Source organism: Uloborus diversus, chromosome 3 (assembly GCF_026930045.1).
Source record: "Uloborus diversus isolate 005 chromosome 3, Udiv.v.3.1, whole genome shotgun sequence".
Lineage (NCBI taxonomy): Eukaryota > Metazoa > Arthropoda > Arachnida > Araneae > Uloboridae > Uloborus > Uloborus diversus.
In genome coordinates, this window is record NC_072733.1 from 144,057,771 (window position 1) to 144,070,121 (window position 12,351).

The 12,351-nt window shown below is 32.4% G+C and overlaps 1 long non-coding RNA gene across 1 annotated transcript in view; it reads left to right on the plus strand.

The window, feature by feature from the left end:
• Positions 1 to 370: 370 nt before the first annotated feature.
• Positions 371 to 12,351, plus strand: part of LOC129218519 (uncharacterized) — a 53,407-nt gene continuing 41,426 nt past the window's right edge. Inside the window, exon 1 of the long non-coding RNA XR_008580334.1 lies at positions 371 to 524. This is a non-coding gene — a long non-coding RNA (uncharacterized LOC129218519). The remainder of the gene's footprint in view (positions 525 to 12,351) is intronic.

The window sequence follows — 12,351 nt, forward strand, 5'->3', positions numbered from 1 at the left end:
GAAATGAGATAACTATCACTTGTTAAAAATATCAAAACAATATCAATTTACAAACGAACAAATCATATTTTCTGTTTCTAAACAATGTTGTGCACAATAGGTGCATTGCCCAAGCAAAGACCGAGGAAAAACAACTTAAGATGAATCTTCGCAAACACAGGAAGGAAGTAAGGAAAGTCGAAGAAATTTTCCATTTATTTTTTCTGCTGTTACATCACGAAGTCATCCACTGTGACAGTAACAGAGAAAATAGCTTAAAGGACACAGAGACCTATTAATTCAATAGCAGGAAAAATTGTGAAAGCTATCATCTCCCGGTTACAGCTTGAAGGGAAAATCAAACCAGTTTCCCTCTTTGCTCTAGTTTCGCTGTTTGTAATGGCTACATTCACTCAATAGTCGTCAAAGAGTCTAAGTTTTATAATGACAGACAACGTCTGTAGAGCATATTGCTCTTGAACTTTCTTTAAACGTTGTTACACTGGTTGGTAGAATTAAAAATGATCTCCATTTGCATCAGAAAGGTAAGACGTATGCTATTATTATCATTAACCTTACTTTTCAAAACTTATGTCCGTAAATTAAAAAAACTATACTACTGATTTATTGTTGAGTTTGAATTAGTTTTGAATTTTTTCGCCCTTTTTTTTGACCATCAGCGAAGTTTTTGATACAAAAATGGAGTGATTGAAGCTTTTGAATCTTTCTTCTCCTATTAAAGAGTTGAAGTTATCCAATTTTAAAGGCTTGGGCATTTTTTAGATTATATACATCAATGTAGTCCTCAATATCAATTCCAACCAACATTAGAGTTCTGTTTTAAAAAGAGAATATAAATGTTTGAATATTGATAAAATTCTAATCATCATTTAATTCAAACTCAGATGAAATTTTTCAGAAGCGTTCTTGTTGACCTTGATTGTGAGGTTTCTTAGTTGCTTAATGCAAACGAATTCTATTTAATTCTTAACTGGTGAGCAGGGGCGCTCCGATGGCAGGTCACGGAAGGTCACTGTGACCTCCCAAAAATTTCTTTATTCGGCAAATTTCGTCTGACGATTCGGAAGCTTTGGAGACAACAGTGAAAAATTGCATTTTTTTCTTTTTTAATTCATAATAATGACTCATATTTTATTATTCGCTGAAACTCAGAGTTTTATTCGGCAAATTGAAAATCCCCCTCCCCCCATCCCAAAACATTTTGTTGTTCGGGGCGCCCCCTATTGGTGAGATAATTTTTTTTTAGCGTAAGCAGTGGGGTGGGGTATGTAATCCCAGCGTTACATTTCTTGTTGCATTTTTTAAAATTACTTATTGACGCAAATACAACTGTAACAGTACCGTAAATTACTTTTATGTATGAAGTCATATAATTATTACAAAGTCTTGAATACAAAAGTCCAATTCTTCTGGGATGTAAGACACTCGGTCGTACTAGTTACGGGTTAAAGCGAGTTGCACATGTTTTTACACTCCTCACGCTCCGTTCGCCCGAAGAAGATTCGAACCACACCTTTGTTGGAGTAACTTTGACCTTGATATTCTGCGTGGTTATTTCGCTGAGCAATTGATTCATTTGGTATTGCTTATTTTCTTTCTAGTTTGGGTTTACTTTCCGTTTTGTAATTAAAAACCAATTTTCAAAATAATTACTTATTTCTTCGTTAAAATTGTTCTCAAACGCAGCGTTTCCTCAACATTTCTCGCTTACAAAATCCATTTGGGTGTGGGGCGTTTACTTGTAACATAATTTACCTTTTGACAGAGTTCAAGTTCCAGTGAATCGTTTGTGTACTAATATATCTTGAGAAAACATTTTGTGGCACGTTTATTACAGTAAATGATGATGCATCCCCCTCCTAAAAAATATTTTGGAGGAAGAATTAAGATGGAAAAATTTAGAAAAAATATGGAAGTTAAACTCTTTCGTTCAAGAATGAGTTATTTAATACAGAGATCTTCAACCCGAGTTCAATCCTAGGATTCCTTTGGACTTAAAAAGCGGTTGTTAATAGTATTATTTTTTACTAGTACAATAAAGACTTAATTTCATGCATAGCTTTAATGACGTTTTGCAGAACTGTCTTCGAGAAACGCTTCTCAAAAGGATCCCTTATCTTAGGTTCCGATACTTTTCGGTATTTCACTTCTAGTTTTTCTGTTACAGTAATCCAACATAAATTCGTCCCAGTAACTGGTCCAATTTTTAACCGACGAAAAAACGGAGGAGGTTCTCAATTCGACACGTATATATTTTTTTTTTTTAATGTATGACCACGCATAACTTTTTACAGAACATTCTGATTTTGATAATTCTTTTTTTATTGGAAAGGGTATACCCCGAAGGTGGTCCCATAAAAATTTTGAAAAAAAATTCCTATCCTAAGGGTGGGAAAAGGGGGTTGATTTGTTGTTCACTCACAGATTTTTAATGTATGACCACACATAGCTTTTTACAAAATAGTCCGATTTTGATAATTCTTTTTTTATTGGAAAGGTTATACCCTGAAGTTGGTCTCATATAAATTTGGAGAAAAAATTCCTACCCTAAAGGTGGGAAAAGGGGGAGATTTGTTGCTCACTCACAGATTTGGAATGTATGACCACACATAACTTTTTACAAAATAGTCCGATTTTGATAATTCTTTTTTTATTGGAAAGGTTATACCCTGAAGTTGGTCTCATATAAATTTGGAGAAAAAATTCCTACCCTAAGGGTGGGAAAAGGGGGAGATTTGTTGCTCACTCACAGATTTGGAATGTATGACCGCACATAACTTTTTACAAAATAGTCCGATTTTGATAATTCTTTTTTTATTGGAAAGGGTATACCCTGAAGTTGGTCTCATATAAATTTGGAGAAAAAATTCCTACCCTAAGGGTGGGAAAAGGGGGAGATTTGTTGCTCACTCACAGATTTCGAATGTATGACCACACATAACTTTTTACAAAATAGTCCGATTTTGATAATTCTTTTTTTATTGGAAAGGTTATACCCTGAAGTTGGTCTCATATAAATTTGGAGAAAAAATTCCTACCCTAAGGGTGGGAAAAGGGGGAGATTTGTTGTTCACTCACAGATTTTTTTATATATGACCACACATAACTTTTTACAGAATAGTCTGATTTAGAATATTCTTTTTTTTATTGGAAAGGGTATAGCATGAAGTCGTTCCTATATAAATTTGAGGGAAAAAATCCTACCCTAAGGGTGGGGAAAGGGGAGCGATTTGTAGTTCACTCTAAGATTTTTTGATGCTGAATTGGATATAACAAAAAAAAAAAAAAAAAACTCACGATGAATGAGATGCAGACTTGTATGTCTCTCGTGTGTACTGTCTTGAGCAGGTAAACGACAGTATCTGCAGAAATGAGTTTTCGAGATATTTGAAGAATTGTGCGCTGGATTCAGTACTATCAACTGGGAAATGTTGGAATTATATTTTTTTAGCGGAAACCAAATAAGTTAGTTTGTACAACAAAGCTAACGTACAAACAATGATGACAAAATGCAAAAAAAAAAAAAAAAGATAAAATTGCAGTTATAGCCCTTTACCTGCACACGGCAGTGTAGACCTCTCAATCTCTGGTACTTGTGATTAGGGTTAGTTTTCAGTGCCAGTCGTCAAACATTTTTTATATTCAGGATTTGTATGAAAAAATATGGCGAAGTTTAGTGATGGTGACATACTATTTTTTCGTGACATACTTTTCTGCGTTACACTGGTTTCTTCGCTCGCGAGCTGCTTGTCGCATGGCGTTCAGACGATTAGTTCTCTCCTCGGAAGATTCGTGAAGTACCACCATTGCTGAACGGTTACGAGCAGCATCCAAACGCAGCATACGTTCGTCCTCAATTTCATTTGAAACTCGCTCTCTTATCAGATCTAAACGATGAGCGCGTTGCTCTTCACTCTCATTTGAAAGTCGCTCTCTTATCATATCTAAACGACGAGCGCGCTGCTTATCACCTTCGTGCAATAACCTATCGTTATTGTAGCTTCTCATTCTCGACAGTCTTTCCTCGCACTGACCTAAACTCTCCTGTGAACGTGTTAATGTAATTCTCTTTCTGTTTGCTTCCAACCTTTTTTCTTTCTCATTAATAGATTCTTCTAAACATCTTTTCCTCATCCGAGCAGCATTTTTTGTAGGTCTACCCATGTTAGTATATAAAGAATGCTTTTTTAAAATTATTTATGTAACACAACAGATAATTGTTAAAATACGATTATATATATATATATATATATATATATATATTAATAGCTCAAGTAAGGTAGGTAGCTATTTTAAAAGTAATCAAAAATATAAGCATACAGATTATAGCCACATTAGTAGCTTATGGCCACAAAAAATTATAAAATAAAAACTTTTTAACAAAAAAATTGAACCGCCGAAAAAACTGAAAAGCAAAAAATAATAAACCATTTTAATTAAACCTTAATAACTAAGTTCTTAAACTGATGTAAGTATACCTAAGTATATATTTTTGTAATAATTTAGAGTTTTTAATTAACCTTAATAACTCAGTTCTTAAATTAATGTAAGTATACCTAAGTAGTTTTGAGTCGGTGCCAAACAATAAATAAACAAAGATCCCTAAATTACCTAAATTTAAAGAAATAACCAAATAAAATTAGCAATGTAATGTGAAATGTCCGGCAATAAACATAAATGTTTCAAAAAATGCTCCCTCCACACGCCATCATTAAATCATGAATACTAGTAGATCGTATGCAACAAAAAGTACCTCTCGTTGGAGCTTTGAAACCTTTGGGACCTCGCACGAGAGAGGCAAACAACCAGTGAGAAAAATCTTCAGGATCATGTATGCACTTAACGGCTACAGTTGTTATGCCATACTTACGCTGAATAATACTATGACCCACAAAACCATTTATTTGAGCTTTTAACAGGATGAGAAATCCTTCTTCAGTATGATGAACAATGATATAAACATTTTGACTGTTGTATATGAGGCAAAAGCTCAGTAGCAGCCAAATACTCGACACGTGCTTCTTCGAGACCACTCGACGACGTTCGGGTTTAACTTCGTGAACGCTCGGCATTTTCCGGCGAAGGGGCGTGTCGCCATACGCTACCGCTGCGCCTCACGCTTTACAAAAATAATTAATTTGCTTGTTTGGCACCGACTCAAAACTACTTAGGTATACTTACATTAATTTAAGAACTGAGTTATTAAGGTTAATTAAAAACTCTAAATTATTACAAAAATATATACTTAGGTATACTTACATCAGTTTAAGAACTTAGTTATTAAGGTTTAATTAAAATGGTTTATTATTTTTTGCTTTTCAGTTTTTTCGGCGGTTCAATTTTTTTGTTAAAAAGTTTTTACTGAACTCTCCAAAAAGAGGTAAATATTGTTAAGGTCACAGCTCAACTTATCAGAGCCATACTATATTTGCGTCGCAAGCTTCGTGTGACTCATTCAGCAGTGAACAGTTTAAGTCTCAAATACACGTCTGAAATAAATAATACAAGTAACAATGAACTTAATTTGTGCTAAATTATTACTATTTATTTTACTTATTTATTAATTTTTGTTTATTTATTAAATTGTTTTTATTTATTTATTTATTAGTTTTTATTTATTTATTATTTGCTTTGTTATATTTTATATTGCCTAAAATGTGATTAAAGTTCGGCTCTCGTAAGTTGATTGTCGATGGGCTGAAGCTTAAACAATTCCATTTTATTGATATTAAGGAAAATCTATGCGTTGTTGATTTCGGTTTTTGCGTTGTACCACTCTAAAATATTCTTTTACTAGCCGCCTGCGGCGACCAGCTGGTCCGCCTTTTTACGCCATTCGCCTTTTTGCGCCAGAGTTGCCGCCTTCGGCGGCTGCTTAGACAATTTAGCGACGGTATTAGTCAATGCTTTTCTCTTTTTTCTCAATATTATCATTCGCCTTTTTACACCGATGTTGCCGCCTTCGGCGGCTGCTTAAACAAATTTCGTGGCGGTATCAATCAATCTATATCTATGTATATCATTAGTAGTCTGAATGAAATATTTTCCAGATCTATCTCCAGTTCCGTGTTTAGTGTTGTATTTTTGTTTAGTGTTGTGTTTATTGTTGTATTTAAAACACATTAAAATTGAAAACGACCTGTTCGATTTGGTTTGGAATTCTGTATAAACTAACTTTTAGTCACCTCCACGTTAGGCTTAACAAGCGTTATTTTTTTATTTGCAAATGAAAATGTGTGTTTGTTGACATTTGTTTCCGAAAACGTACATCCTTTATTCCCCCCCCCCCGTTAGACAATTGACAAAGATGACCAAAGCATTTTTACGAATTTAAACTTACATAAAAAATTCCACCGTTGCTACAGCAACGCAGATAATAAATACAGCGCCTTGATAAATAGCATAGAACTTTGAAGCTTTTAATTTCAACGTTGAATATGTTACATAGTTATGTGTTTTCATTCTTCTTCATGAATTTTACTAATATAATTCTGGTGAACAAAGTGTTTTTGTTTAACAATTCAAAATTTTTTTACTCTGCATTTTTATTTTCTTAAACAAATATTCCGCCCCCACCCCCTCCCTAAGTATTGGTATTTTTTTCTTCTTCTACTCTACATGTAATATTTTATTCAATACTAGCCGCCTGCGGCGATCAGCTGGTCCGCCTTTTTACGCCATTCGCCTTTTTGCGCCAGAGTTGCCGCCTTCGGCGGCTGCTTAGACAATTTAGCGACTGTATTAATCAATGCTTTTCTCTTTTTTCTCAATATTATCATTCGCCTTTTTACACCGATGTTGACGCCTTCGGTGGCTGCTTAAACAAATTTCGTGGCGGTATCAATCAGTCTATATCTATGTATATCATTAGTAGTTTGAATGAAATATTTTCCAGATCTATCTCCAGTTCCGTCGTTTGGAATATTTTTAAAGGAGGGGGAGACACAAACGACGTACTCTTCATGCAAATTTTGTCGAAAAATAACAAAAAGCACTTCCACTTTTATGTGAAAGCATTGTTTTTTCAAAGTCATGGTGTGTGTGTGGGGGGGGGGGCACTGACACTCCGTTGAAATTCCTTAAATGACGGACATGCCTCTTTCTTGCTGTCCATCTGCTATATCGAACTCTATATTTGTCTATCTATCAATCTATACGATTTGCACATATCTACCTCCTGACAGTACAATCTTTTCTTATTTATATAAGTACTAATTCGAAAACAAAAACATTTTTTGTCCACTCAACCTCTATCTATCTCTGTATCTACCTAACCTAACCGCCAATTCGTAACAGAAACGAAGATCATGCAAAAAATCGCGGGCTTTATTTATTTAATCAAATTAGCCCTCAAAAATAAAGGCTCTTTGTTCCCCATAGTGTTCAAAAAGTAGCGCTTGCAAAAAAAAAAGGTGAAGAGAAGGCAAACGATTTCAGTTGGATCACGTGATGAGGTAAGCTGGGAACTCAGCCGGCAAGCGAACAGCTCGCGTTGTATTCTACCATTAAAAAAATTGTAAAAAAAAAAACTATTGCGTATTTTTCAAAACTTTTTTCTTCTAAAGGGGGCGGAATGTTTTTACTATTACCAACTAAAATTTTAGAATTGAGGGTTCAATACTTGTCGCAGGATGGGTTTCGAAAAAAACTAAACCCAGAAAAAAATGTAAAATAAAGTTTTTTTCAAAAATCTATAAAAAAGACAAAAATTGCTCTATCTTCAAATTTTTTTCATTCATCATATTTAAAATTAAATTTCCTACACAATAGTACAAAAAATATCCGTCTGGCGCGATTGGTTCGGGATCTGTGAGGTCAAAAGTACTAAAAAGTTCCAAAAATTAACTTAAAACATTAAATAACTTTTTTTCTAATTATAATATCAAAAATCGAAGCCCGAGGTGCACATTTTCAGCAAAAACTGCACCTGTGTACCAAATTTCATCTTTCTAGGCCTTACCGTTTTCCCAGGATGCGCGCCACAAACACACACACACACACACACACAAACATCTTGTTTTATTATATGTATAGAAGATAGATTACAACTCGAAAATAAATGAAGCTCGTCCGAGATCAAGCGTTTTTTACCAGAGCTAGACTATAGGAAATGCTATTATCTTGTCATTTCCTAATATGCAGGGAATCGGAGTCGAACTGATTTTGGGGTAAATGAGTCGGAGTAGGGAGTCAAAAGTGTAAAATTTCATGAGTCGGAGTTTGTCATTTTCCTCAAAAGTCTTCAACTCTGCCAGGGCTTTCGGAGTCAGAGTCTGGAGTCAGGCTGATTTTGGGGAAAAGGAGTCGAAGGTTCTAAAATTCTCGGAGTCGGAGTCAGTTATTTTTCCTCCGACTTCGCTCACGAAGAACAAATTCCTTTTCTATACGACGCAACGGCTTATGAAAAATACACTCGAAGATTAAAAAAGCAATAATAAAATTACGAATGAATTTATTATAATAAACCAAAGAATTTTACGCTTAAGAAATATGAAGTTGTTTTTCGTCATACATATAGTAGGGGAGAGTGGGGATATTTGATCCCTCAGGAGAGTTATTTAAGTTGAAAAAGTAATTATCCTAAATAATCCTTCACATTTAATTTTTCTTTGACTTTTTTTGGTCATCTGTAATCCAATTTATCTTAGACCGGGGCATAAAGAAAATCGATTTCGTTCTCAGAAAGTTTATATATATATATATATATATATATATATATATATATATATATATATATATATATATATATATATATATATATATATATATATATATATATATATATATATATATATATATATATATATATATATATATTATGTAACCATTATCATGGGCTTGACGTACTTATTTCTCACTCCTCTAAAAAATGTTGAGGAGTATTTTCACGTCTTGAAAAATAGCTTAGCACTATCTTTGTTCTGAAGAATTTCCAGGCGAGTTCAACAATGAACAGAGAAAGAAGCATTATTGGCTCTGTTTTAAGTTATGTCGCTTTCGCAAATTTTTATTGTAAGACTCAAAGACTCAACTTAAAACTCAGTGCCAAAACACTTTCCACATGCAATGAATTAACTCTACAAGAAGAAACAAACTTTCTCAAAGTTACCGGATCAATCATCATACTTCAAGTTATCGGAGGCGAACGACAATCAAACAAACCTCATCATAAAATGCTTACATTCATACGTCAACTTTGACAAGTTCAAGATCGTTTAACATAAATTGGTAAGGCTACCTTTTAACTTCAAAATGCATGCATACGAATTTCTTTACAAGTTTGAGCCAAATAGCGTAGGATTTGTCGGCGTAAAACTAACCTCCCTTTTAAAAGGAGCCCATTTATGAAATGAAAACTAAGTTTTTTAGGAGTAAAAATAAAGGGACATGTTTATAAAACGATGAACTTTTAATTGCCAAAGTAATTAATTTCGTAAAAAGAAAAATAATTATTGAATGCTGATAATCATTTACTGCGAGTTACAATTGTAAATGGGATAATTTTAAACTAGTATTCAGGTTTAACAAGTGAAACTTAATTTTCACGCTAACCAATCAATTCCTTATCGCACTTGTTGTCCAGTTTTCCTATTTATGAGTTATTTGTTGCAGAAAATTTTATCGTTTTTACAAAGGTGTTGGATATTTCTCCAATGGAATGATAGATAACAATGACGTCCAGTACCAGTAGTGGATTTGGGGGGGGGCAGAGTCCCTGGCCCCTCCGAAAGCGGTAAATTATTATTTTTTTACAGCTATTTGAAAATAACATAAACAAGCAAAGTATATTTGAATAAAGTATTTTTTTTGCTGAAAAAGTAATACTGGAGTCAGTGGTCAGAGTGGCAAAATACATTTAAGTTACTTGTTTCGATTTCAAGGGAACGTAATATCGTGATTTGTCCATTAATTCTTCAATAAAATTTTTTAAAAAACATTTGTAGACGTACCTATATAGAAGAGTCATTTCGATCCAGGAAGCTTTTTTTTTTTTTTTTTTTGTGAAATAATATATATCTTTTTCAGCTGATAAAAAGTGCAAAATGAAAGAAATCACGAGGTAGTATCTTGTAAAAACCATAATATTGGATGAACATATAGTATCAAAATGTTATATCAACTGCATTATGACTTAAAGAATAAATCTTCAACTACTTTAAAATTGCAAAGAACTAGTTTCTGAATTCTTCAATAAAACTTATACATTATGAAACTATGATTTTCTTAACTACTTATTATTTTATAGTTAAAATATAAATTAACTTATGAAATTTCAAGTGTGGGTTTCTTTAATAACTTTTCCCTCGCTTTGTAATTATTATTACAATGTTCCTATTTGAAACCAATCATTTTATAGCATCTCGGTGAAATTATCGGGGAAACGGGGGATACGATCCCAACTTTAGTTTTAATTTTTTTTCTCTGGTGCAAATTATCAGTTTTTTTTTAAAGAAAAATTACATGAACAATCGTAATTGTTTCCTCTATCTGACAGTTTTTTGGTTTATTCAGTAAATTACCGCCCATTAGCCAGGGCTAAAGCAAAAATACGTTGTTTTTTGGTTGTTGTTTTTTTCAGTTGAAACTAAACAGGTAGTTTTGGCAAAATATTTTTTTTTTCAATATTTTTAAAAAGGGATCATGTATCCCCACATCAAAGGGATACTTGATCCCTTCATGGGGGATACTTGATCCCACTGAGGAAATACATAGACTTTTCATTAGATCAGCAATTTTCCTATGGATTTAAGTTTTCTGCACAATGTTTCTAAAAAATAACAATATTTCTAATTTTCTTTCTTAAATGATAATAAAGTGAACTCAAAAATAACAGTGTTTTAAATTCAACTAGGAAATTTGTAGAAAGTGTACACAACTTTAATGAACTTAAGATGCTTTTGATCAGTTGCTTATTCTTCAATACAGTTGTGAACAATATATTTTATAAATAAAACTAATAATTCATTTAAAAGTAATGTAATGAAGCTAAAATTAAACCAATAAAAAAAATTGCGATGAACTACAAAAATCAACTTATTTGCTTTTTGTCTTACAATAAAAAAAAATTAAATGTTTTTCAATTGATTTTTTTTAATAAGAAAAATGTAAGTATTTGTATACTTATGAAAAAGAAAAGAAAGCCTAGCATATGTTTTCAAAACCTGAAAACTTAAATGCAAACACTACAGCTGTTGTAGTTCTTAAAGTTCCGCTCAACCTAACTATTTTTACACATTCATTCTCATCTACTTTTGCCATTTTTTCAGGAAAAATAGATTGATTATATAACTTTTTCGTTTTAAAACACTTATTTCCAACTCTAGAAATTCAACTTTTCATTCTATTTAATTTACATAATGGGCAACTCTCTTTTTCGCTGTAAATCTAACTATAGCAAAATCTTTTTTTTTTTTAATTCAGACAAGGATAATCAATTTCAACTTGTTCAAGCTCATTTGACTGCTCAGAACATAATTTATCTATAGAGTTAGTTTATGTTTATATGTTTGAGATGTAGGGGAGATTGGGGATACTTGATCCCCGCTTTAGGTTTCAATTTTTTCTTTGCTGCAAATTATCAGTTTAAAAAAAAAAAGAAAGAAAAACGTACGTGAAGAAAAGTAATTTTTTCCTCTATCTGACAGTATTTTTTTTTAGTTGAAACAGATAGTTTTGGTAAAATCATTTTTTTCAAAAATTTCATAAAAGGATAATGTATCCCCACATCTAGGGATACATGATCCCTTCATGGGGGATACTTGATCCCACTGAGAAAATACATAGACTTTTCATTAGATCAGCAATTTATTTATGGATCTTAGTTTTCTACATAACGTTTCTAAAAAAAATACTTTCTAATTTTCTTTATTAAATCGTAATAATGTGAACACAAAATAACATAGTTTCAAATTTCACTAGACATTTGTAAAAAAAAAAATGTGCACAACTTTCATGAACTTATGATGCTTTTGATCAGTTACTTACTATCCAATACAGTTGTGAACAAAAAAATACTATATTTTATAAATAAAACTAACAATTTTTTAAAGTAGCGTAATGAAGCTAAAATTACAACAAATTAAAAAAAAATAGGATACCAAGCACGAAAATCATTTTATTTGCTTCTTGTCTTGCAATAATAAAATTAAGAGTTTCTTCATTTGAATTAATTTTTAAAAAGAGGTAAGGAAAATATAAGTATCAGTGTACTCATAAAAAAGAAAGCCTAGCTTATATGTTTTCAAAACCTGAAAAGTCAAATGCAAACAATTCGTTTGTTGTAGTTCTTTAAGTTCCACTCAACCCAACTGGATGTGTGCAGCTTAACACATTTTGTCAATTTTTCAGGAA